Raw genomic sequence first — 14,944 nt, 5'->3', positions numbered from 1 at the left:
GCACCAGTGCACGAGCAATGTGCCCCTACAGTGTCTAAGCAAAACCTTAGACATTGTAAGTGCAGGGTAGCCATAAGAGTATATGGTCTGGGAGTCTGTCAAACACGGACTCCACAGCACCATAATGGCTATACTGAAAACTGTGAAGTTTGGTATCAAACTTCTCAGCACAATAAATGCACACTGATGCCAGTGTACATTTTATTGTAAAATACACCCCAGAGGGCACCTTAGAGGTGCCCCCTGAAACCTTAACCAACTACCCGTGTAGGCTGACTGGTTTTAGCAGCCTGCCACACTCGAGACATGTTGCTGGCCACATGGGGAGAGTGCCTTTGTCACTCTGTGGCTAGTAACAAAGCCTGAACTGGGTGGAGATGCTATCACCTCCCCCAGGCAGGAGCTGTAACACCTGGCGGTGAGCCTCAAAGGCTCACCCCCTTTGTTCCAGCACCACAGGGCACTCCAGCTAGTGGAGTTGCCCGCCCCCTCCGGCCACGGCCCCACTTTTGGCGGCAAGGCTGGAGGAAATAATGAGAATAACAAGGAGGCGTCACTGGCCAGTCAGGACAGCCCCTAAGGTGTCCTGAGCTGAGGTGACACTAACTTTTAGAAATCCTCCATCTTGCAGATGGAGGATTCCCCCAATAGGTATAGGAATGTGACCCCCTCCCCTTGGGAGGAGGCACAAAGAGGGTGTACCCACCCTCAGGGCTAGTAGCCATTGGCTACTAACCCCCCAGACCTAAACACGCCCTTAAATGTAGTATTTAAGGGCTCCCCAGAACCTAGGAACTCAGATTCCTGCAACCTAAGAAGAAGAGGACTGCTGAGTTGAAAAACCCTGCAGAGAAGACGGAGACACCAACTGCCTTGGCCCCAGCTCTACCGGCCTGTCTCCCCCCTTCGGAAGAAAACTGCTCCAGCGACGCTTTCCCCAGGACCAGCGACCTCTGAATCCTCAGAGGACTGCCCTGCTCTAAAAGGACCAAGAAACTCCCGAGAACAGCGGCCCTGTTCAACAAAGACTGCAACTTTGTTTCCAGAGGAGCAACTTTAAAGACCCCTGCAATTCCCGGCAGAAGCGTGAGACTTGCAACACTGCACCCGGCGACCCCGACTCGACTGGTGAAGAAACAACGCTACAGGGAGGACCCCCAGGCGACTCCAAAACTGAGTAACCAAAGTTGTCCCTCCTGAGCCCCCACAGCGACGCCTGCAGAGGGAATCCCGAGGCTCCCCCTGACCGCGACTGTCTGATTCCCAGATCCCGATGCCTGGAAAAGACCCTGCACCCGCAGCCCCCAGGACCTGAAGGATCTGAACTCCAGTGCAGGAGTGACCCCCAGGAGGCCTTCTCCCTTGCCCAGGTGGTGGCTACCCCGAGGAGCCCCCCCCCTTGCCTGCCTGCACCGCTGAAGAGACCCCTTGGTCTCCCATTGATTCCTATTACAAACCCGATGCTTGTTTGCACACTGCACCCGGCCGCCCCCGCGCTGCTGAGGGTGTACTTTCTGTGTGGACTTGTGTCCCCCCCAGTGCCCTACAAAACCCCCCTGGTCTGCCCTCCGAAGACGCGGGTACTTACCTGCTGGCAGACTGGAACCGGGGCACCCCCTTCTCCATTGAAGCCTATGTGTTTTGGGCACCACTTTGAACTCTGCACCTGACCGGCCCTGAGCTGCTGGTGTGGTAACTTTGGGGTTGCTCTGAATCCCCAACGGTGGGCTACCTTGGACCCCAATTTGAACCCCGTAGGTGGTTTACTTACCTGCAAGAACTAACAATAACTTACCTCCCCTAGGAACTGTGAAAATTGCACTGTGTCCACTTTTAAAATAGCTATATGTGTTTTATGTAAAATGTATTTATGCTATTGTGATTATTCAAAGTTCCTAAAGTACTTACCTGCAATACCTCTGAAATCACTGAGGATAACTCCAGTGAAGAGGACATCCAGTTAGCCAGGATGGCCAAAAGATTGGCTTTGGAAAGACAGATCCTAGCCATAGAAAGGGAAAGACAAGAGATGGGCCTAGGTCCCATCAATGGTGGCAGCAACATAAATAGGGTCAGAGATTCGCCTGACATGTTGAAAATCCCTAAAGGGATTGTAACTAAATATGAAGATGGTGATGACATCACCAAATGGTTCACAGCTTTTGAGAGGGCTTGTGTAAACAGAAAAGTAAACAAATCTCACTGGGGTTCTCTCCTTTGGTAAATGTTAACTGGAAAGTGTAGGGATAGACTCCTCACACTCTCTGGAAAAGATGCAGAATCTTATGACCTCATGAAGGGAACCCTGATTGAGGGCTTTGGATTCTCCACTGAGGAGTATAGAATTAGATTCATGGGGGCTCAAAAAACCTCGAGCCACACCTGGGTTGATTTTGTGGACTACTCAGTGAAAACACTGGATGGTTGAATTCAAGGCAGTGGTGTTAATAATTATGATGGGCTGTACAATTTATTTGTGAAAGAACACCTATTAAGTAATTGTTCAAATGATAAACTGCATCAGCATCTGGTAGACCTAGGACCAATTTCTCCCCAAGAATTGGGAAAGAAGGCGGACCATTGGGTCAAGACTAGGGTGACCAAGACTTCCACAGGGGGTGACCAAAAGAAAGGGGTCACAAAGCCTCCCCAGGGGAAAGGTGTTGAGACATCCAAAAACAAAAATAGTAAAGAGTCTTCTTCTGGCCCCCAAAAACCTGCACAGGAGGGTGGGCCCAGAGCCTCTTCACAAAACAATTTTGGGTACAAGGGTAAAAACTTTGATCCCAAAAAGGCCTGGTGTCGTAGCTGTAATCAGCCTGGACACCAAACTGGAGACAAGGCCTGTCCCAAGAAAAGTACCACTTCTAACTCCACTCCAGCTAAGACTGGAATGGCTAGTCTCCAAGTGGGATCAACATTGTGCCCAGAGCAAATCAGGTGTCACACTGAAGCTACATTAGTCTCTGAGGGTGGGGTGGATTTAGCCACACTGGCTGTCTGGCCTCCTAATATGCAAAAATACAGGCAGCAGCTCTTAATTAATGGGACAAGTGTAGAAGGCCTGAGGGATACAGGTGCCAGTGTCACCATGGTGACAGAGAAGGAAAATGTCACTTACCCAGTGTACATCTGTTCGTGGCATTAGTCGCTGCAGATTCACATGCTGTGCACATCCCGCCATCTGGTGTTGGGCTCGGAGTGTTACAAGTTGTTTTTCTTCGACTCCATCTTAGATTGTTTTCCCCGCAGAGGGTGAGGTAGGAGTTGTGTATGCTAGTAATAGTGCCCATGCAATGGAGTGAATGCGTATGTACATAATAAAGTTTCAAGTAATCTATTTACAAATGTACAAATGTTTAAGATCTACTTCTAAACGGCTACAGGCTCCCGGGGAGGCGGGTGGGCGCATGTGAATCTGCAGCGACTAATGCCACGAACAGATGTACACTGGGTAAGTGACATTTTCCGTTCGATGGCATGTGTAGCTGCAGATACACATGCTGTGCATAGACTAGTAAGCAGTTATCTCCCCAAAAGCGGTGGTTCAGCCTGTAGGAGTTGAAGTAGTTTGGAATAATGTTTTTAGTACAGCTTGACCTACTGTTGCTTGTTGTGCAGTTAGCACATCTACACAGTAGTGCTTGGTAAATGTGTGAGGCGTAGACCATGTCGCTGCCTTACATATTTCGTTCATTGGAATATTTCCTAGAAAGGCCATGGTAGTACCTTTCTTTCTGGTTGAGTGTGCCTTTGGTGTAATAGGCAGTTCTCTTTTAGCTTTAAGATAGCAGGTTTGAATGCACCTAACTATCCATCTAGCAATGCCTTGTTTTGAAATTGGTTTTTGAAAGGCGATAAATAGTTGTTTTGTCTTTCGAATTAGTTTTGTTCTGTCAATGTAGTACATCAATGCTCTTTTGATGTATAATGTATGTAGTGTTCTTTCAGCTACAGAATCTGGCTGTGGGAAGAACACTGGTAATTCTACCATTTGATTCAATTGGAACGCTGAGATTACTTTTGGTAAACATTTGGGATTTGTTCGTAGAACAACTTTATTTTTGTGTATTTGAATAAATGGTTCTTGAATGGTAAACGCTTGAATTTCACTCACTCTTCTTAGAGATGTGATGGCAATTAAAAATGCAACTTTCCACGTTAAGTATTGCATTTCACAAGAGTGCATGGGCTCAAAAGGTGGGCCCATGAGTCGTGTTAAGACAATGTTGAGGTTCCATGAAGGAACTGGTGGCGTTCTTGGTGGTATAATTCTCTTTAGGCCTTCCATAAACGCTTTTATGACTGGTATCCTAAATAATGAAGTTGAGTGCGTAATTTGCAGGTAAGCTGAAATTGCAGCAAGATGTATTTTTATGGAAGAGAAAGCTAGTTTTGCTTTTTGCAAATGTAGTAAGTATCCTACTATATCTTTTGTAGATGCATGTAATGGTTGAATTTGATTATTATGGCAGTAATAGACAAATCTTTTCCATTTATTTGCATAGCAGTGTCTAGTGGCAGGCTTTCTAGCCTGTTTTAGGACCGCCATACATTCTTGTGTGAGGTGTAAGTGTCCGAATTCTAGGATTTCAGGAGCCAAATTGCTAGATTCAGCGATGCTGGATTTGGATGCCTGATCTGTTGTTTGTGTTGTGTTAACAGATCTGGTCTGTTTGGTAGTTTGACATGAGGTACTACTGACAGGACTAGTAGTGTTGTGTACCAAGGTTGCCTTGCCCATGTTGGTGCTATTAGCATGAGTTTGAGTTTGTTTTGACTAAACTTGTTTACTAGATATGGAAGGAGTGGGAGAGGGGGAAAAGCGTAAGCAAATATCCCTGACCAGTTCATCCATAGCGAATTGCCCTGAGACTGATGTTGTGGGTACCTGGATGCAAAGTTTTGGCATTTTGAGTTTTCCTTCGTTGCAAATAGATCTATTTGTGGTGTTCCCCAAATTTGGAAGTAAGTGTTCAGTATTTTTGGGTGAATCTCCCATTCGTGGATCTGTTGGTGATCCCGTGAGAGATTGTCTGCTAATTGATTCTGAATTCCTGGAATAAATTGTGCTATTAGGCGAATGTGGTTGTGAATAGCCCAATGCCATATTTTCTGTGTTAGGAGACACAACTGAGTTGAGTGTGTCCCTCCTTGTTTGTTTAGGTAGTACATTGTTGTCATGTTGTCTGTTTTGACAAGAATGTATTTGTGGGTTATCATGGGTTGAAATGCTTTCAGCGCTAGAAATACCGCTAACAGTTCTAGGTGATTTATGTGTAACTGTTTTTGCTGTACGTTCCATTGTCCTTGGATGCTGTGTTGATTGAGGTGTGCTCCCCACCCTGTCATGGAAGCATCTGTTGTTATCACGTATTGTGGCACTGGGTCTTGGAAAGGCCGCCCTTGGTTTAAATTTATACTGTTCCACCATTGAAGCGAGATGTATGTTTGGCGGTCTATCAACACCAGATCTAGAAGCTGACCCTGTGCTTGTGACCATTGTGATGCTAGGCACTGTTGTAAGGGCCGCATGTGTAACCTTGCATTTGGGACAATGGCTATGCATGAGGACATCATGCCTAGTAGTTTCAGTATTATTTTGACTTGTACTTTTTGTTTTGGATACAAGGTTTGTATTACATTGTGAAATGTTTGTACTCTTTGTGGACTTGGAGTAGCAATCCCTTTTGCTGTGTTGATTGTTGCTCCTAAGTATTGCTGTGTTTGGCACGGCTGCAGGTGTGACTTTGCGTAGTTGATTGAGAAACCTAGTTTGTGTAGGGTTTCTGTGACATATTTTGTGTGTTGTGAACACCGTTTTAGCGTATTGGTTTTGATTAACCAATCGTCTAGGTATGGGAACACATGTATTTGCTGCCTTCTGATATGTGTAGCTACTACTGCCAGGCATTTTGTAAAAACTCTTGGCGCAGTTGTTATTCCGAATGGCAACACTTTGAATTGGTAATGTATCCCTTGGAATACAAACCTTAGGTACTTTCTGTGTGAGGGATGTATTGGTATATGGAAATATGCATCCTTTAGGTCTAGTGTTGTCATGTAGTCTTGTTGTTTGAGCAGTGGGATTACGTCTTGTAGAGTAACCATGTGAAAATGGTCTGATTTGATGTAGGTATTTAATGTTCTGAGATCTAGTATCGGTCTCAGGCTCTTGTCCTTTTTGGGTATCAGGAAGTACCGCGAGTAAACTCCTGTGTTTAATTGATCTTTTGGTACTAATTCTATTGCTTCTTTCTGTAGCAATGCCTGAACTTCTAGTCATAGAAGATCTATATGTTGTTTTGACATATTGTGTGTTTTCGGTGGGACGTTTGGAGGGATTTTGAGAAATTCTATGCAATAACCATGCTGGATAATTGCTAAGACCCAAGTGTCTGTTGTTATTTCCTCCCAATGTGTGTAAAACTTAGTTAGTCTCCCCTCCACAGGTGTTATGTGTTGGGGATTTGTGACCTTGAAGTCACTGTTTGTTTTGAGGAGTTTTGGGACTTTGGAACTTTCCTCTGTTTCTTTGAAACTGTCCTCCTCTATATTGTCCCCGAAAACCTCCCCGCTGATACTGGCTCTGGTAAGTGGGCTTTGTTTGTGAGGTTGTGGCTTCTGTGGTTTGCCCTCGAAACCCCCCTCGAAATTGTGTTTTTCGAAATGTGCCTCTGCTCTGCGGGGAGTAGAGCGCACCCATGGCTTTGGCCGTGTCAGTGTCTTTTTTAAGTTTTTCAATTGCAGTGTCCACCTCCGGCCCAAACAACTGCTGTCCGTTGAAATGGCATATTCAGCACAGCTTGCTGTATCTCTGGTTTAAATCCTGATGTACGCAGCCATGCATGCCTCCTTATCGTTACTGCTGTGTTGACAGTTCTAGCAGCTGTGTCTGCAGCATCCATTGCTGATCGAATTTGATTATTGGAGATATTTTGTCCCTCTTCGACCACTTGCTGCGCTCTTTTTTGAAACTCCTTTGGCAAGTGTTCAATAAGGTGTTGCATCTCGTCCCAATGGGCCCTATCATATCTGGCTAGCAAGCTCGCGAATTTGCAATACGCCACTGGTTTGCTGCCTGTGCCGCCACCCTTTTGCCTGCCGCGTCAAATTTTCTACTCTCTTTATCTGGAGGTGGCGCGTCTCCTGAAGTATGAGAGTTGGCTCTTTTGCGCGCTGCTCCAACTACAACAGAGTCTGGTGATAGCTGTTGTGTGATGTACACTGGGTCTGTTGGTGGCGGTTTATATTTTTTATCTACTCTTGGAGTAATGGCTCTCCCTTTGACAGGCTCTTCAAACACTTGTTTGGAGTGTTTTAGCATTCCGGGCAACATTGGCAGACTTTGATATTGACTGTGCGTAGACGACAGTGTATTAAAAAGGAAGTCATCTTCAATGGGTTCTGAGTGAAGGCTGACATTGTGAAATGCTGCTGCCCTTGATACCACTTGAATGTAGCCTGTACTATCCTCAGGTGGCGAGGGTCTTGCTGGATAGCATTGAGGACTATTGTCTGACACTGGTGCGTCGTAAAGGTCCCATGCGTCAGGGTCATCTTGACTCATCCCCGTATGTGTTGGGGATTGCATCATTGGTGGAGTGGCTACCGGTGATAGTTGTGGGGATGGTGGTGGTGTTATTTGTTTAGCCACTTTTGATTGTGGCTGTTTGTCCTTGTCCTTGTCTTGGAAGGCAAGTTTTCGTTTCATTCTGATTGGGGGAAGAGTGCTGATCTTCCCTGTATCTTTCTGAATAAAGAGCCGCCTTTGCGTGTGATCTGGCTCTATTGTCTGTAATTCTTCTTCAAATCTGTGTGTCTTCATTTGAGAGGACAGTCCTTGTTCCTCTGAATAGGAACTAATTTTCGGTTCGGAGGCCGGATGTTTCGGCACCGAAACCTTTTCTGCTGCTTTTTTCGGCTCAGACAAAATCTTTTTGCTTTTCGGCGTAGTGCCCTCTCGGTGCCGACCAATTTTGGTGCTGCTGTCTCGGTGCCGAATCTTTTCGGAGCCACTCTCTCGGGCCCGAGATTGCTGCATGCCTGTATCTCGACCGGAGTCGGATGACTTCGACACCAGCTCGCCCTTTTTCGGTGCCGATGGACGGTCACCTACTTTTCGGGTTAAGCCATGGCCTGTTGGTGGTGGCGTCCCCTGGGCTTTGGCAGTCTTTTTGTGAGTTTTTTGTTTCAACGTCTTACTCACGGTTTTCGGCGTTTCTTCGGGATCGACCTCCTCCGAGTCCGAATCCTGGATGGAGAATGTTTCTTCCTCCTCCTCGAAACACCATCTGTTGATGGTAACAGATGAGGACCAGGAAGCTGAGAGTGAACCTCTCCCTGATCTCCTCTCATCAGACCCTAAAGATGGTTCAGTAGATGGAGTGATCTATTCAGACACCCTCTCTGGCCAACAGCAATCTGACTGCAGGAAGGTCCTGCAACAGTTTGCTGAGCTCTTTTCCCTAACCCCTGGTCAGACACACCTGTGTACCCATGATGTAAACACAGGAGACAGCATGCCTGTCAAAAACAAAATATTCAGACAGTCTGGCCAAGTTAAGGAAAGCATCAAGGTGGAAGTCCACAAGATGCTGGAATTGGGAGTAGTTGAGCACTCTGACAGCCCCTGGGCTAGCCCAGTGGTCTTAGTCCCCAAACCTCACACCAAAGATGGAAAGAGAGAGATAGGTTTTGTGTGGACTACAGAGGACTTAATTCTGTCACCAAGACAGATGCCCATCCCATTCCTAGGGCTGATGAACTGATTGATAAATTAGGTGCTGCCAAATTCGTAAGTACCTTTGACTTAACAGCAGGGTACTGGCAAATCAAAATGGCACCTGGAGCAAAAGAAAAGACAGCATTCTCCACACCTGATGGGCATTATCAGTTTACTGTTATGCCCTTTTGTTTAAAGAATGCCCCTGCCACCTTCCGAAGGTTGGTGAATCAAATCCTTGCTGGTTTGGAGTCCTTTAGTGCAGCTTATCTTGACGATATTGCTGTCTTTAGCTCCAGCTGGCAGGATCACCTGGTCCACCTGAAGAAGGTTTTGAAGGCTCTGCAATCAGCAGGCCTCTCTATCAAGGCATCCAAATGCCAGATAGGGCAGGGAACTGTGGTTTACTTGGGACACCTTGTAGGTGGAGGCCAAGTTCAGCCACTCCAGCCTAAGATCCAGACTATTCTGGACTGGGCAGCTCCAAAAACCCAGACTCAAATCAGGGCATTTCTTGGCTTGACTGGGTATTACAGGAGGTTTGTGAAGGGATATGGGTCCATAGTGACAGCCCTCACAGAACTTACCTCCAAGAAAATGCCCAAGAAGGTAAACTGGACTGTAGAATGCCAACAGGCCTTTGACACCCTGAAACAAGCAATGTGCACAGCACCAGTTCTAAAAGCTCCAGATTACTCCAAGCAGTTCATTGTGCAGACAGATGCCTCTGAACATGGGATAGGGGCAGTATTGTCCCAAACAAATGAAGATGGCCTTTCCAGGTTCTTCCACTTAGAAAATGAAGACTCTCTTGGGAAAGGTTAGTCTCATCCTCTTTCGTTTGGGGGGGGGGGGGGGGTTGTGTAAGGAAATGCCTCCTTGGCATGGTTACCCCCTGACTTTTTGCCTTTGCTGATGCTATGTTTTGAATTGAAAGTGTGCTGAGGCCTGCTAACCAGGCCCCAGCACCAGTGTTCTTTCCCTAACCTGTACTTTTGTTTTCACAATTGGCACACCCTGGCATCCAGGTAAGTCCCTTGTAACTGGTACCCCAGGTACCAAGGGCCCTGATGCCAGGGAAGGTCTCTAAGGGCTGCAGCATATCGTATGCCACCCTGGGGACCCCTCACTCAGCACAGACACACTGCTTGCCAGCTTGTGTGTGCTGGTGAGGACAAAACGAGTAAGTCGACATGGCACTCCCCTCAGGGTGCCATGCCAACCTCACACTGCCTATGCAGTATAGATAAGTCACCCCTCTAGCAGGCATTACAGTCCTAAGGCAGGGTGCACTATACCATAGGTGAGGGCACCAGTGCACGAGCAATGTGCCCCTATAGTGTCTAAGCAAAACCTTAGACATTGTAAGTGCAGGGTAGCCATAAGAGTATATGGTCTGGGAGTCTGTCAAACACGGACTCCACAGCACCATAATGGCTACACTGAAAACTGGGAAGTTTGGTATCAAACTTCTCAGCACAATAAATGCACACTGATGCCAGTGTACATTTTATTGTAAAATACACCCCAGTGGGCACCTTAGAGGTGCCCCCTGAAACCTTAACCAACTACCCGTGTAGGCTGACTGGTTTTAGCAGCCTGCCACACTCGAGACATGTTGCTGGCCACATGGGGAGAGTGCCTTTGTCACTCTGTGGCTAGTAACAAAGCCTGAACTGGGTGGAGATGCTATCACCTCCCCCAGGCAGGAGCTGTAACACCTGGTGGTGAGCCTCAAAGGCTCACCCCCTTTGTTCCAGCACCACAGGGCACTCCAGCTAGTGGAGTTGCCCGCCCCCTCCGGCCACAGCCCCACTTTTGGCGGCAAGGCCGGAGGAAATAATGAGAATAACAAGGAGGAGTCACTGGCCAGTCAGGACAGCCCCTAAGGTGTCCTGAGCTGAGGTGACAATAACTTTTAGAAATCCTCCATCTTGCAGATGGAGGATTCCCCCAATAGGGATAGGAATGTGACCCCCTCCCCTTGGGAGGAGGCACAAAGAGGGTGTACCCACCCTCAGGCCTAGTAGCCATTGGCTACTAACCCCCCAGACAAAAACACGCCCTTAAATTTAGTATTTAAGGGCTCCCCAGAACCTAGGAACTCAGATTCCTGCAACCTAAGAAGAAGAGGACTTCTGAGTTGAAAAACCCTGCAGAGAAGACGGAGACACCAACTGCCTTGGCCCCAGCTCTACCGGCCTGTCTCCCCCCTTCGGAAGAAAACTGCTCCAGCGACGCTTTCCCCAGGACCAGCGACCTCTGAATCCTCAGAGGACTGCCCTGCTCTAAAAGGACCAAGAAACTCCCGAGAACAGCGTCCCTGTTCAACAAAGACTGCAACTTTGTTTCCAGAGGAGCAACTTTAAAGACCCCTGCAATTCCCGCCAGAAGCGTGAGACTTGCAGCACTGCACCCGGCGACCCCGACTCGACTGGTGAAGAAACAACGCTACAGGGAGGACCCCCAGGCAACTCCAAGACTGTGAGTAACCAAAGTTGTCCCCCCTGAGCCCCCACAGCGACGCCTGCAGAGGGAATCCCGAGGCTCCCCCTGACCGCGACTGTCTGATTCCAAGATCCCGACGCCTGGAAAAGACCCTGCACCCGCAGCCCCCAGGACCTGAAGGATCGAAACTCCAGTGCAGGAGTGACCCCCAGGAGGCCCTCTCCCTTGCCCAGGTGGTGGCTACCCCAAGGAGCCCTCCCCTTGCCTGCCTGCACCGCTGAAGAGACCCCTTGGTTTCCTATTACAAACCAGACGCTTGTTTGCACACTGCACCCGGCCGCCCCCGCGCTGCTGAGGGTGTACTTTCTGTGTGGACTTGTGTCCCCCCCAGTGCCCTACAAAACCCCCCTGGTCTGCCCTCCGAAGACGCGGGTACTTACCTGCTGGCAGACTGGAACCGGGGCACCCCCTTCTCCATTGAAGCCTATGTGTTTTGGGCACCACTTTGAACTCTGCACCTGACCGGCCCTGAGCTGCTGGTGTGGTAACATTGGGGTTGCTCTGAACCCCCAACGGTGGGCTACCTTGGACCCCAATTTGAACCCCGTAGGTGGTTTACTTACCTGCAAGAACTAACAATAACTTACCTGCCCTAGGAACTGTGAAAATTGCACTGTGTCCACTTTTAAAATAGCTATATGTGTTTTATGTAAAAAGTATATATGCTATTGTGATTATTCAAAGTTCCTAAAGTACTTACCTGCAATACCTTTCAAATGAGATATTACATGTAGAATTTGAACCTGTGGTTCTTAAAATAAACTAAGAAAATATATTTTTCTATCCAAAAACCTATTGGCCTGGAATTGTCTCTGAGTGTGTGTTCCTCATTTATTGCCTGTGTGTGTGTACAACAAATGCTTAACACTACTCCTTTGATAAGCCTACTGCTCGACCACACTACCACAAAATAGAGCATTAGTATTATCTCTTTTTGCCACTATCTTACCTCTAAGGGGAACCCTTGGACTCTGTGCATACTATTCCTTACTTTGAAATAGTGCATACAGAGCCAACTTCCTACAGGAAGGGATGGAGTAAGTCACTGCTTTGGCTGTTGTAAGGCTTGCTTTGTTGACTGATATTTCCCCCTGCCTCTGGGGTACTGTCCTCTGTAAGTGCTTTTGAACCCACCTTTTTGATATTGAGGTTGGTAGGTGGACTTTGTTTGGGAGGTGGATGCCTCAGGTGTTTGGGTTCTAAATCCACCTCTGTATTGAGGCTTACGAAAGAATCCCCTGTATTGCGTTGTATACAAAGCACCCAAGGTTATAATGGTGTCTGAATCTTTTTTCATTTTTTCAATTGCCCTGTCAACCTTGGGGCCAAAAAGCTGTTTTTGGTTAAATGGCATATTGAGGACTGCCTGTTGAATTTCAGGCTTAAATCCTGAAGACCTAAGCCATGCGTGTCTTCGTATAGTGACAGCAGTGTTGATTGTTCTAGCTGCCTTGTCTGCAGAGTCTAGGGCTGACCTGATTTGATTGATTGTGATAGACTTCCCTTCCTCAACTATTTGTTGTACCCTTTCTTGTTGGTCTTTGGGGAGATGTTGTAGTATATCTTTCATTGCATCCCAGTGGGCTCCCTCATATCTAGCCAACAATGCTTGGGAGTTGGCTATCCTCCACTGGTTGGCTGCCTGAGATGACACCCTTTTGCCCGCAGCATCAAACTTTCTGCTCTCCTTGTCTGTTGGGGGTGCATCCTCTGATGACTGCGAGTTTGCTCTTTTCCTAGCTGCGCTTACCACTACAGAGTCGGGAGGCATTGTTGTGTGATAAAGGCAGGATCAGAGGGGGTGGCTTATACTTTTTCTCCACCCTAGGAGTAATTATTCTGGCTTTCACTGGTTCCTGGAATATTTGATCAGCATGCTTTAACATGCCTGGGAGCATGGGAAGCAACTGATAGGTGGTATGTGTAGAGGAGAGTATGTTAAAAAGGAAGTCATCCTCTAACGGCTCAGTGTGCATGACGACATTGTGATAGGATGCAGCCCTAGCTATGACCTGAGTATATCATGTACTATCCTCTGGTGGTGATGACTTAGAGGGATATCAGTCTGGGTTTTTATCTGGAATGGGATCTGGATCATAAAGATTCCATGGATCCACATTGTTGTGCTGTGAATCAAATGAATGTACAGGAGATTGCACAGGTGTGGGACTAGTAGGGGGAGAGATAAGCAAATGAGGAGAGTGAGGAGGAGACTGAGGAAGAGAAAATTGAGGAGGAGGAGAAGGTTTCTCTTAAGATGCCTCGGCTCCGAAAATGATTTTTGAGGTTTCGAATCGAAGGATCGATGTTTGGTAGACTCGATGACAGAGCTTTGGCTTGAGTCCGAAGGCTAAGGTGGTGTGGCCTTTTTCGGTGCCCAAGTTGTTGGTTGGTCACCAAAGGTCTTTTTACGGGTTGAGCCATGGCCTTCCGGCAGTGGCGTTCACAAGGCCTTATGTTTGGGCTTGGATGGGGCAGGCGTTCTCATGTGCTGTCCTACCGTGACCGGTCTGTCCTCCTCAGACTCCTGTTCGGAGTCAGACCCTCGGACGGAGACTGCTGTGTGCATGATCTCCTCCTCCTCCTCGACGTCGAGACGTTCAGTGCTCTTGGACAACATCTCGAGTCTCCGTGCTCCTTTGTTTCGGAGCATTTTCTTCAAACGGAAGGATCTGCAGGCCTCGCAATTCACTGAGGCTCCTATATATGCCCCTATGGGGCATTTTTTTTTAAAGTGGAGTTGCACACAGTTCTGCACCACTTTTCTTACGTCCCTTAGCGCTCCCTTAACACCACCATGTGTGCGCTGTATTTAAATACGGCGCAACATGGCGGTAGTAAGGGGACTAATGTCAGAATTTTTTATGCTAGTCCGGCGCTTTGCAGGATTAGAGTATAAAATGTTGATGCTAATCCTGCAAAGCACCCAGAGGCCCATTGTAACCAACAGAAGCCTCCTTTTAACGCCTGCTCTGAGCAGGCATTAAAAGTGCCGGAAAAAAATGACACAAAGAAATCTGTGAGATTTATTTGTGCCATTTTTATGCCCCCCCCCCCCCAACATTGGGATGCCCCCTTTGCATACATTATGCCTGGTGCAGGCATAATGTAGCGCAAAGGGTTACAAAGGCGCCACTTTGTAAATATGGCGCAGCATTTTTTGCCTTCTAACGCTACATTAGTGTAAATAAATGACACTAATGTGGTGTTAGAATGGCACTAGAGGCTCCTAGATATGCCCCTATGGCAGTGCTTAATTTGTGCTCGTTGTTTCCGGTGCGGGGCACCAGCACTTATTTTTGAGGGCCGGCACTTATTTTTCTGCCTCAAGCATTTACTGCGAGAAACAGACACATATGGGAAAGACAGAGGAAGAGAAAAACGAAAAAGAGTCACAATGGGGAAAAAACAGAGATCCGCCAGTCCGGCGCTTTGCAGGATTAGCGTAAAAAATGTCGATGCTAATCCTGTAAAGCACCCAGAGGCCCATTGTAGCCAACAGAAGCCTCCTTTTAACGCCTGCTCTGAGCAGGCGTTAAAAGTGCCGGCGCAACGAAATCTGTCAGATTTCTTTGCGCCATTTAAAAAAAAAATGTAAAGCCTAAACAAATGACGCTAATGTGGCGTTAGAATGGCGCTAGGGGCTCTTAAATATGCCCCTATATTTTAAGTGGCTAGCTGAGCGAATTAGTGAAGCCAGACTTTACAAGT

The 14,944-nt window shown here is 47.4% G+C and overlaps 1 protein-coding gene across 3 annotated transcripts in view; it reads right to left on the bottom strand.

Moving 5' to 3' along the window:
* Positions 1–14,944, bottom strand: part of CTTNBP2 (cortactin binding protein 2) — a 670,870-nt gene that overhangs the window by 262,235 nt on the left and 393,691 nt on the right. The window lies entirely within an intron of this gene.

The sequence above is a fragment of the Pleurodeles waltl genome, chromosome 4_1 (genome assembly GCF_031143425.1).
Source record: "Pleurodeles waltl isolate 20211129_DDA chromosome 4_1, aPleWal1.hap1.20221129, whole genome shotgun sequence".
Taxonomy (NCBI): Eukaryota; Metazoa; Chordata; class Amphibia; order Caudata; family Salamandridae; genus Pleurodeles; species Pleurodeles waltl.
This window is presented reverse-complemented; position numbering and strand designations above follow the sequence as displayed.